We start from the raw sequence: 10566 nt of genomic DNA on the forward strand, positions 1-10566 counted from the left end.
CCTAGAATGACCAATTACTCTCCAAAGGCTCTAATCTAAGACAAGCAATCTCAAACATGGTGCCCATCCTTGCTGCACTTGCTTCATCCTTCATTGCTTTACCGACATACTCCTCACTATCACCCTCTGTCTGCATCAAATAGACAGCTCTTCACTTCCATTCTCCTCAGCTGCTGTTCCTTCTTCTGGCTGTTATTCACCATCTTCCAGCTTACACGGTTTGTTACATCAGCTTGTGTCTCCAGCAAAATATTCACAGGCCTCTTCTTGTAACACACAATTTCACGCAAATAATCTGAATATTTCTTTCTGGCTGGGCTCTTTTTGTTTCTACTACTCTCCTCAGGCTCCAGCCCAGGGTCCCTTAGAACAGGGAATGATTGTGATGCCCTTAATATACCCACCATGTAGTAGCTATACATCCTTCTTCTTTAGGGAAGTCAACACATTCAGTTTTTTTCTTTTGATTAAAGGGTTGGGGATACAAAATAACCTGCAACCCCAAGGCTTGAATGGATTTTCTTCTAAAATAAACTCAGGTAGCAAACCCTAGTGTTGCTTCTGTAGCTCCAGTACCTGTTTGTTGATGTTATCTCCCAGCATTTCTTGTGTTGCACTTTGTTCCTTTCTACCTGAATTCACTGTTAAAATAACTTAGCAGCCAGTGGGCCTACCTCATGCGTGCTTATGGTGTGTTATTTCTTCACAACTTTGAGACAAATTCCTGTACTGTTGTTTTGTGTTCCTGGCTTGTCGCAGTATCTGAATTTAAACTGTCTATGAATAAATACACCTGACTAGGGAGAAGTCCTTTCCCAGTGTTAAGATCATGCATGTTGATGTTAAAAGTCAGTTTCTGTCTCCCTTTCAACTGTTTCCTAAGCCCAGCTCCATTCTGAACTATGCTTTGAAAGAACATTTGGACTTGCAAATGTCCCCTCATGGTTATTACATACTCATATTTCTTTTTCTATTGTTAATTTCCCTTCCTTAGTAATTGGCACCACATTACCGGATGGAAAGTACCCATCCTGATTTTTCCCAGTCAGTAGGGAGAGGACTCTGAAATCCCTAAGTTGCCACATTCCTGAAAATACCTGAATTGCACAATCTGGGAAAAGCAGATCTGTGCAAAGAGAAATCTTTATGTTCTGAAAGCTAATTTATGGCCAAGTGGATTATGAAAGATCAAACAGGAGGTTGCTCCACTAGTTGAGTGACAGTATATATACATCTGTCACTCAGCCCCACCCACATCTCCTCAAAAAGTCACAGAAGCCACTCACCTGGGGACTCAGCAGGAACTAACAGCCCAAGGTGAGTTCTCAGAACTTTCCAACATTTGCTCTTTGCAGATTCTTTTCCCCACCAGCATTAATTTGTTGTGTTTCGTGCTCTGTCTCTTTCCTGAATCTACTAGATGGATTAGAATTCACTGGAGGCTGTATTTTAGCATGGAGATTTGTTGTATGTTTCTGTGTGAATTCAGGGAATCATGGAGCCAGCCTTATACAGATGGACTGTGGAGAGATATGATGGTTATAAAACCCCCACATGACTCTCTGGAAACTTCCTATATAGTTGTGGTTCAGCTGGCATCACTGGAGTGCAATGTGCTTTATACTAATGGTTCATTTGCAAAGTCTCAAACAGTGGGATTCTAATGAAATGTGGAAATGGGGATCTAGATAACTCCCTGGAATCTACTGTATCACCTGTCTCTTCATGTGTGGGATTATGTATAAAATCCAGTGGGATTTGTTACTAGAATGCAGCTCAACATTACTGAAGCAAATTTCACCCCAAGAAATGGCATATTCACCCTGTGTTTTCCTGGCCATACAGCAGAATGAAGCCTTTCACTGCCATCATTTTTTGCTTCTTGGTCCTGGGAGTTGACAGCCAAAGGTGGTTCCAGTTCATGAAAGAAACTGGCCAAGGTAAGGACAAAGGATGGGGCAGGAGGTTATACATGTCAGTTTCAAGTACTTACCGGAGAAGGGACCACATAATAAAAGACAAACTTCCTTGTGAAGTCCCCATGGACAGAGAAGTACTGTCTCTCTTCCTGTGTAGTTCTGAACTTTTCTGGTCAGTGTTGACCTTTATCCATGAGGATCACAAGCCTGAGCGTTTCTGTGGGCTTATAAAAGACTGAATCATTAGTAGGAAGTTTTAATGCTTTGTTTGTAATGTTTGTACAGCAGCTTTCCCACAGTAATGTATGTACATTCTGTACTTCTTAGCAGCAGATTTTCAAGCTGAAGAGTGGGCCTTCTTCCCCCTTGGTGGCTGTAAAAAGAAATGTATCTCAATTGTAGAATGTTCCAGACCAGGCACAGGAGAACCCGTGCAGTCCCCAATCCACAGGGACAGGAGCCAAGGCTAATAGAGCAGTGAAAAGACATTGTCCAAGGAGCATTATGTGTGGGAAAAATTAATTTTTAAATTAATTTTGTGGTGTAGGTGCCACATCTGCTCTTTCAGAAAACCGAGGCACAAAGCATACGTAAGCTACCTAACAAAATCCATGGAAGAGCAGAGGTTAGCCCAAGTTGTCAAGCTCCTCATAATCCACTACACAGCTCCCAGAAGAGAGAGAGGATTTGATGGGCACATGCTCACTGTTTAGCTGAGAAGCAGCAGGTCATGGTTTAGGTTGGGCAGCACCTGTGAAGGAAGCTCCAGATCCTCCACAACCCACAAAAGGACTGACTTACCTGGAATACAGGCTGCTGCGGCAGAGACATGAACTAGGATCTGTCACCAAGGGCAATACATGCCACCAGTCATAGCAGGATAAAAATTAAATGAACCTAGGTAGTGGGCTTTCCCTCTCCCCTAACTCATTACTTTTGAAGACAGTTCCCATTTAATGTTATCTGGACATGATTATTTCACTGCACAGCAAACCGCTGCTTCCTTTGTTTAGAACTTTTGCTGTCTGTGGCACTGTCCTGAGGAGCAGAGAAGTGAGATGACGATACATTGAGTATCCTCCATGACCATCCCATATGCATTTTCTCGGTTTTCTGTATAATCTCCAAGGTGTCTAATACTCTTCCCTGCTCTGGAGAGGATGTAGAAGTTGTAAACCCATTGTGTCCTTTGTCACCTAGAGTCTCTGACCATCCAGCTGTCTCAGTTGGTATCTGAGAACTCACTGTTGTCCTCTGCTGAGGGAGTGCTGAGAACTGCTCAGGCTGACATAGACCCTGGACATTCCATGGACGAAGGACAGAACTGCACTCAGTCTGCCTGGAGAGCAGTTGCTCCCATTGCCTGTGCAGAGGAGAGCTGTGGCTGCAGTGGAGATTGTAGCATGTGGGAGGTTGATGCAAAAGGATTGTGAGTTTCAGGCCTTACAGGGTTATACAGAGATGCACAAAGTCTCTAAAGGAAGAGAAAGTAAGAGAAAGGAAAGGAATGGAACAAGAAGGAAGGGGAGAGGAGGAAGGGAAAAGGCCTCATGTTCATATACGTTAAAAGTTTCCCTGGACTATTTTAAAGAGAGTTTCACCATCATATGTGGAAACATCCCTTAGAGATCTTCTCTCCTCAATATGAGCAGCCAAGATGAACAGCAACAGAGCTAAGACAGGAATCCATCAGAATAAAACTTGCTTTAAATGCACTTCTCCTGCATAGCTACGGGCAAGTAAGAACTATGCATTGAAAGTCAGCAGCGTTTCTGTGGGCTTATAAAAGGCTGAATCATTAGTAGGATGTTTTAATGCTTTGTTTTGTCTAAATATAATCTTCCCCACCATTCTCTTTCCTCTCCAGGGAGTAGAGACATGTGGAGAGCTTAACGCTGACATGAGAGAGGCCAACTGGAAAAAGTCAGATAAATACTTGCATGCCAGGGGGAACTATGATGCTGCCCAAAGGGGTCCAGGAGGAGCCTGGGCTGCAAAAGTGATGAGGTAACAGGTCTCAGTGAGCAGAGCTTGACTGCTTTAGACAGTCAGGAGGCAGGTGTCCTCTACATCCTGTGCACACTGCCCATTAACCTTCCTCTTTACTGTGCACAGTACTGGGGATGGTTGGCAATGATACATGACCCCAGACTCTCTCCTCTTTTGCTGCTCCTCCAGCATGAGGGTGACATCCTGCACAGAACAGGGGCTCACTCAGGCAGCATCAGCACCAGCCTTTCCTTCCCTGACTTTCCTTGGCTACTCTTAAAGTCATCTCTGGGAGACAGGAGTTCAGAGAGTGTGGCTACTGCCTTCAGCGTTGTTATGTAACTTCTTCTTGTCTGTCTTGATTACAGTGATGCCAGAGAGGGTTTTAAGAGGATCACAGGACGTGGAATAGAGGACTCAAGAGCTGACCAGTTTGCCAATGAATGGGGCCGGAGTGGTAAAGACCACAACTTCTTCCGACTTCCTGGCCTACCTAGTAAATACTGACTTTTATCTTCATGTTGTTCCCAGCCATGTAGTCCCCAAGGACAGAGCCACTTACAGAGTTAGTTCCCAAACTCTGTATGTGTAAACACCCCACAATGTAGAATAAATACTTGTGAAATGCCACATGCCACTGTTATTTTTGAAAGAGCACAGAGCAGTTGTAATGGGGATTGTGGGCCATGGGAATGACCAAGAAACACCATTGTTTTGCTTTTTTTAAGAAAGAAAAATGAAAAAGTAGGAATTGGAATATAACAGTAAATGTCTGTACATGGGGCAAAACATGTGTTGTGTATTCCATCAAAAATAGACAGATAACAAGGAAACCTTGTGTATGATTTCAGTTACGAAGTTGAGAAGTAAATAAAATCCACCACATTCCTGGTTGAGAATGAAGCCTAATAAAAGAGTGATTTCCTAGCATGCATGTGTGTTAGCTTCCATCCCCATTCCCTCCCCATGAAGTATCAATAAATTCTTACTTAGTAAATTATAACTAAAAACAATGAAGACAAAATCAAAACCATTCTGCAATGGCTTTAAAAGGCTGATACTTTCCACAAAGAAAGCCTCAATCTAAATTCCCTATAGATAATTTTAATGTTTCAGGCATGTCCCACCCATTTTGTAAAGATAGTTCTGGAGAGAAGACAAAATATTCTGCCACCATTTTCTCTGGGATTGAAAACTCTGGCACCTCCCTCCCCGCAACCTGAAAGAAATTATCAAAAAGCAAAAGTACCAGTCTTGAGGTATGGCCTCGGGAAGCTGCCTTTACACAATTGAATCTTGAAAATTGAGGTTCTGTTATTCCATGCTGTTTCTTTACCAAACCACACCCTTCCCTGGGTCCTGTTGGCTCAGTTGGTTTCTTTCTGTCTGGGCAGCTATATCCTGTGTCATTAGCTGGCTCTTCAAATTCTGGTCTCCTGTTGGTTCCTTCATTTATTCAGTGATCTAGTCCCGTGAGTTCTTGCATGTCTCACCCTTTCCTTCCCTGAAGCATGAAGTAATTTGTATCCCTGACAGACAGACAGACATAAATTCTTGCTTGCTGAGACCAGGTCATGGGGATTGACATAGCTAGAAGACACAGAGGCTGCAGCAGAGGGGTCCAGTTTCTCCTTGCCTGGCATACTCCTTTCGAAGGCAGCAGGGGAGACAGTTTCTTGATCAGCCATGGTGTGCATCTCCCACGTGCAGATGTAGGAGGCCTCCACAATATTGATAAGCAGGGAACAGAAAGACTCCACTTCCCAGCATGTGAAAGGCATGATTGTGGTCCCACCAGGAGAACAGACATTATCCTTGAGTTGTAAAGGATGCTTTTCTGAGACTAGTATTATCTTGGCTGCCCCCAGGAGGGTCTGGATCCCAAAGCAGAATACAAGTAGCCTTGCAAGTCCCATATTCATACCATCATCAGTCAGAGAAGCCAGGGCTTAAAAACATAGACAGGGTCTTCTCCCCCTGAGCCCTGTGACAAATAAGCCCTGTGAGAGCATTTTGTCCACTTCTAGAGGAAGTGAGCCATTCCACAAGCCTGCCATCCTCCATCTGAGCATGACTGTATGTGACACACACAGTGAGCCCCTTCCTCACCATGACTGGGGGTTGGTCATACAGTGGATGACTTTGGAAGCTGTCATTGGCTTTTCAGTGGCTGACCTCATGTTAGCACCAGTCTCATCCAGGAGGTTGTGTGGCTTCACAGAGAGGAATAGTACATTGCTGAGGCACACTGTCTCTTTGTTGTATGGTGTCAGGTTTACTGCTGTCCTCCAGAGGGACCATCCTCAGGTGAGATGGGCATTGTCTTATGAGCAGACAGAACAAGGTCTCTGATTTTTTTCTGTAATACCATATCCCTCTCTCTCTCTCTCTCTCTCTCTCTCTCTCTCTCTCTCTCTCTCTCTCTCTCTCTCTCTCTCTTTCTCTTTCTCTCTCTCTCTCTCTCAAAGCAGGGCTTTGGTATATAATCCAGACAGCTTTCAAGTATTAATCTTCCATTCTAGCTTCTCAAGTGCTGACATTATGAGTGAGTGTCAAACATACTGTCTCCATGCTTTTAAAGATAGTGCCTTGTCATGTTATCCAGACAGACTTTAACTTCTGGGCTCAGGACATGCTTCCCTGTCAACCTCTTCAAATGTACACCAGCAGGCTGACTAGGTTCTTCACTTTCTTCCCTCCTTGCGTGAAGTTTCACTGTGGGACTTTTCTAGCTCAAAAAACACACAGAAATTTGCACAGCAGGTCTTTCCTACAAATGCTAAGATTAAAGTTCAGCCAGGAAAGTGAACATCATTTAAAACTGGCGACCTAAATTTATCCTCAGACACCAGGCCAAAATATGGTGGATTCTCAGACCTCTATCCTTCATCTTCCCCTGGAGCTGAGGCCTGTGGTGCCCTCTCTCTCCCTTGTCCAAGGTCAGCTGGCTTAGCCATGGCCTCCTTCCTGTCATCCACTCACATGTGGTTGCCTGACCTTTCTGTTGGGACCAATGAGTCCCAGACATCCTGTGACTCCTTCCAGACACTTAATCCTCCACCATTGAACACACTTGGAATCTAGGGAAAGGATTTCTCAGGTAGCTGACAACACTCCAGCTTCTTTCTGAGCTGGCTCACAATCCATTGGTAGTACTTGTCCTTTCCCTTCAGTTTAACAAAAAAAATCTTCCTCTGTTCAAAAACTATTTCAAAGCTACATCTCCTTGCTCTCTAATCATTCTCTGTGTGGACGAGGAGGGAACCTCATCTGAGGCACAGTAGATCCACAACTTAAATCCCATATCCCCATAGCACTCTGCCCTGGCCTTCTTGACAATCAGTTTGTCTATATCAGAGTTTGGAATGAGTGTATCTGAACCTCTGCTCTAACACTAGGTTACAGCTGAATGACTTGACTGGCAGCTCTGCTTCATGTCTAGGTGACCAGGGGTCACTATGTAAGCACTGTTCCTATTCTTATTTTCCTCTTCCATTAGATCCTTACATTTTGATTACATCACCCCTTGGCAACTTGGGGTACAGAGAGCTTAAATCACACATCCAAGTCACAAAGCTAGATTGAAAATAGACTCAACATTCTTAAGAATTTGCTATAACTAACAATTTTATTTACTGACATTTTGTGAACCACTTTCATAGGCTGGCAATATATCTCAGCAGGTACCATTGACTACCATGCCCAAGGATTAATTTTTAGCAACTTCAGGGGACAGAAGCAGCAAAACACATGCACAGGCAAAGCAGACATATAAAGAAAACTAAAATGAACAAAACAAAGCTACTTGGAAAGTACATAAAACTTTGTTTCCTAAGAGCACTAGGTCAATCAAGTAGAAGTTTGTGTGATAATGGAAATATTATATGGCCCTGCCCCCTAGTCACTAGCCACATGTGATCACCAAGTTTTAATTACAAAACTGACTTTTAGGGACTGGAGAGATGACTCAGTGATTAAGAACACTTGCTGATCTTACAAAGGATCTAGGTTCAATTCCTATGCATATAGATAATATAATTATTGTTCGCTGGTGTCTGATTCCTTCTTCTGGGTTTTGGGCTCTCCAGGCTTATAGAATATGCACAAATGTATATATATATATATATATACATTTATTCACATAATATAATAAATCTTAGGCTGAGTCGTGGTGATACACACCTTTATTCCTAGCACTTGGGAGGTAGAGACTGGCTGCTCTTTGTGAGTTGGTGGTCAGTCTGTTCTACAAAGTGAGTTCCAAAACACACAGGACTATACAGAAAAACCCTAACTTGCAAACTAAACAAAGCAATGAGTAAATGCATACATACATACATAAGTAAATCTCAGGAGTAGGAAGATGGTTCACAGGTTAAGAGTACTTTTTAGAGGACCCAGGTTCAATTCCCAGCACTCACAAGGCAACTCCAGTTCCAGGGGATCCAGTACCCACTTCTGCACTCCTTGGGTAATGTTTACACATGTGATATACAGACATATATGTATGCAAAAATACCCATGCACATAAAAATTTTGAAGTTTTTTAAAATATATAAATCTTTTAAAAAAGACTTAACACCCAGATGGTTGTGGTGCATGCCGTTAACACCAAAAGTCAAGAGAGAGACAGGCAGATCTCTGGGTTTGAGGCCACCTTAGTCTACAGAGCAACTTTCAGAACAACCAGTCCTATACAGTAAACCCCTATCTCAACACAAACAAAAAGATTATTTGAACAACAATAATTTACTTTGAGTTTTAATGAACACATGTGGCTAATATGGGCAGTACGGTTCATAGACATTCACTGCACCTACTCTTTTTTATTAGCTTTGTTCTCTGTATGTTTCTGAGCTTGTTACCTTGTACTCTGACTGGAGCTGGAGAGAGAAGCTGATGGAAGGTGACGAAGGTATGCAAGTCCCACCTGGTAACTTCTTATTGTGGTGTTCTGGAAGTCTCTCCTCAATTCCCAGTAAACAAATCTGAACATTGTAGTGGTTGTCCACATAATTCTAGAAAGCTATTAAAATTTTGGGGACTTTGCATCAGTGTTAGTACATTATGACATCTTTTCTATCTAGCAACTGCTTACTATTTTAAGCACTACACTCCATGTGTTCATATGATGGTGTAAATGAGATAACACTTGGGATAGATAGTCTCATAACTGGAAATCTGGCTTTCATTTATGCCAGCTTTAAACCTCTTTCTGTTTCAGCAGTCAAAATGAATCTTAAGAAAAAAAAGCAACAGAAAAAGAGGGTTGGCAACATGGCTAAGAACACGTGGTGTTCTTGCAGAAGTCCAGAGTTTGGTTCCCATCACCTGCAATTGGGTTGATTATACTTGCTTATAATCCAAGTTCCAGGAAATTTAACAACCTTTTCTGGATTCTGTGGACACTACACATGATCTCACATAGACACACACACACACACACACACACACACACACACACACACACCAATAAATTAAATCTCGAAAACAGTTGAGTGATGTAGCTTCCTCGCTGACAGTCCTTGCACTGAACTCATACAATTTATACAGGTAAGTGTTACCCAGGACAGGAGATCACAGAGAAGGCAAGTGGAAGGAAGTTGGCCTGAGGTCAGGCCAATCCTCACCACTACCCTCTGCACTGAGTGGGGGCGGGAATAGACAGAGAAGGGGAATGGGACAGCATCTCCTGAGTGAACTGAGAGCATAGGGGAAGTGGACAGGGAGCTGGGGAAAAGTGAGGGGGAGAAGAGAAGGGGAGAGGAGGACATGGGGGAGCAAGAAGATTGAGTCAGGGGAAGAATAGAGGAGAGCAGGATGAGAGATACCAAAATAGAGGGAATCATTATATGTTTGGGGAGAGATCTGGCACTAATGAGATTTCTAGAGATCTACAAGGATGTCACCAACTGGCAATCTAAACAATAATGGGGAGGCTACCTTAAATGCCCTTCCCAGATAATGAGATTGATGACTACCTGGTATGCCATCCTAGAGCCTTCATCCAGTTGCTGATAGAAGCAGAGGCAGACACCCACAGGTGAAAACTGAACTGAACTCCTGGAGCCCAGGTGGAGAGAGGGAGGAATGATGAGCACAGGAGTCAAGACCAGGATGGTGAAACCCACAGAAGTAGGTTATCTGAACAAGTGGGTGCTCATGGACCCCAGACTGATGGCTAAGAGGCCAACATGGGACTGATCCAGACCACAGAATTTGTTTGAACATAGGTGTTAGTGAGGAGGAGTCAGCAATCTTTGGGGCCTCTGGTACTAGATCAGTATTTTTCCCTGGCTTCTGAATGGACTTTGGGAGCCCATTTCACATGAAGGTATGCTCTCTCAGCCTGGACACATTGAGGAGAGCCTGGGCCCTGCCCCTGATGTTATGACAGACTTTGGAGAACCCCCATGAAGGACCTTACCCTCTCTGGAGAGTAGAGTGGGAATTTGATGGGGGTTGATGAGGATGTGGGCAAAGAGTGGAGGGAGAGGGAGCTGTAACCTACATGTGAAATATGCTTGTTTCTAACTTAAGTAAAAATAAAAAGTGAATATAAAGAGATAAAAAATACAAAAGTTTTCCATGAGCACATTAAAATTGACATGGCATTTCATGGTAATTTAGGTATTTTTAAATTGAAATATATCAGGTG

At 43.2% G+C, this 10566-nt stretch overlaps 2 pseudogenes; one reads left to right on the plus strand and one right to left on the minus strand.

Moving 5' to 3' along the window:
• Window positions 1-1195: 1195 nt before the first annotated feature.
• LOC121134759 lies at window positions 1196-4538 on the plus strand (annotated as a pseudogene).
• An 818-nt stretch (window positions 4539-5356) lies between these two features.
• On the minus strand, window positions 5357-7608 carry LOC121134795 (annotated as a pseudogene).
• Between the last annotated feature and the right edge of the window lie 2958 nt (window positions 7609-10566).

The sequence above is a fragment of the Mesocricetus auratus genome, unplaced genomic scaffold, assembly GCF_017639785.1.
Source record: "Mesocricetus auratus isolate SY011 unplaced genomic scaffold, BCM_Maur_2.0 Super-Scaffold_100030, whole genome shotgun sequence".
Taxonomy (NCBI): Eukaryota; Metazoa; Chordata; class Mammalia; order Rodentia; family Cricetidae; genus Mesocricetus; species Mesocricetus auratus.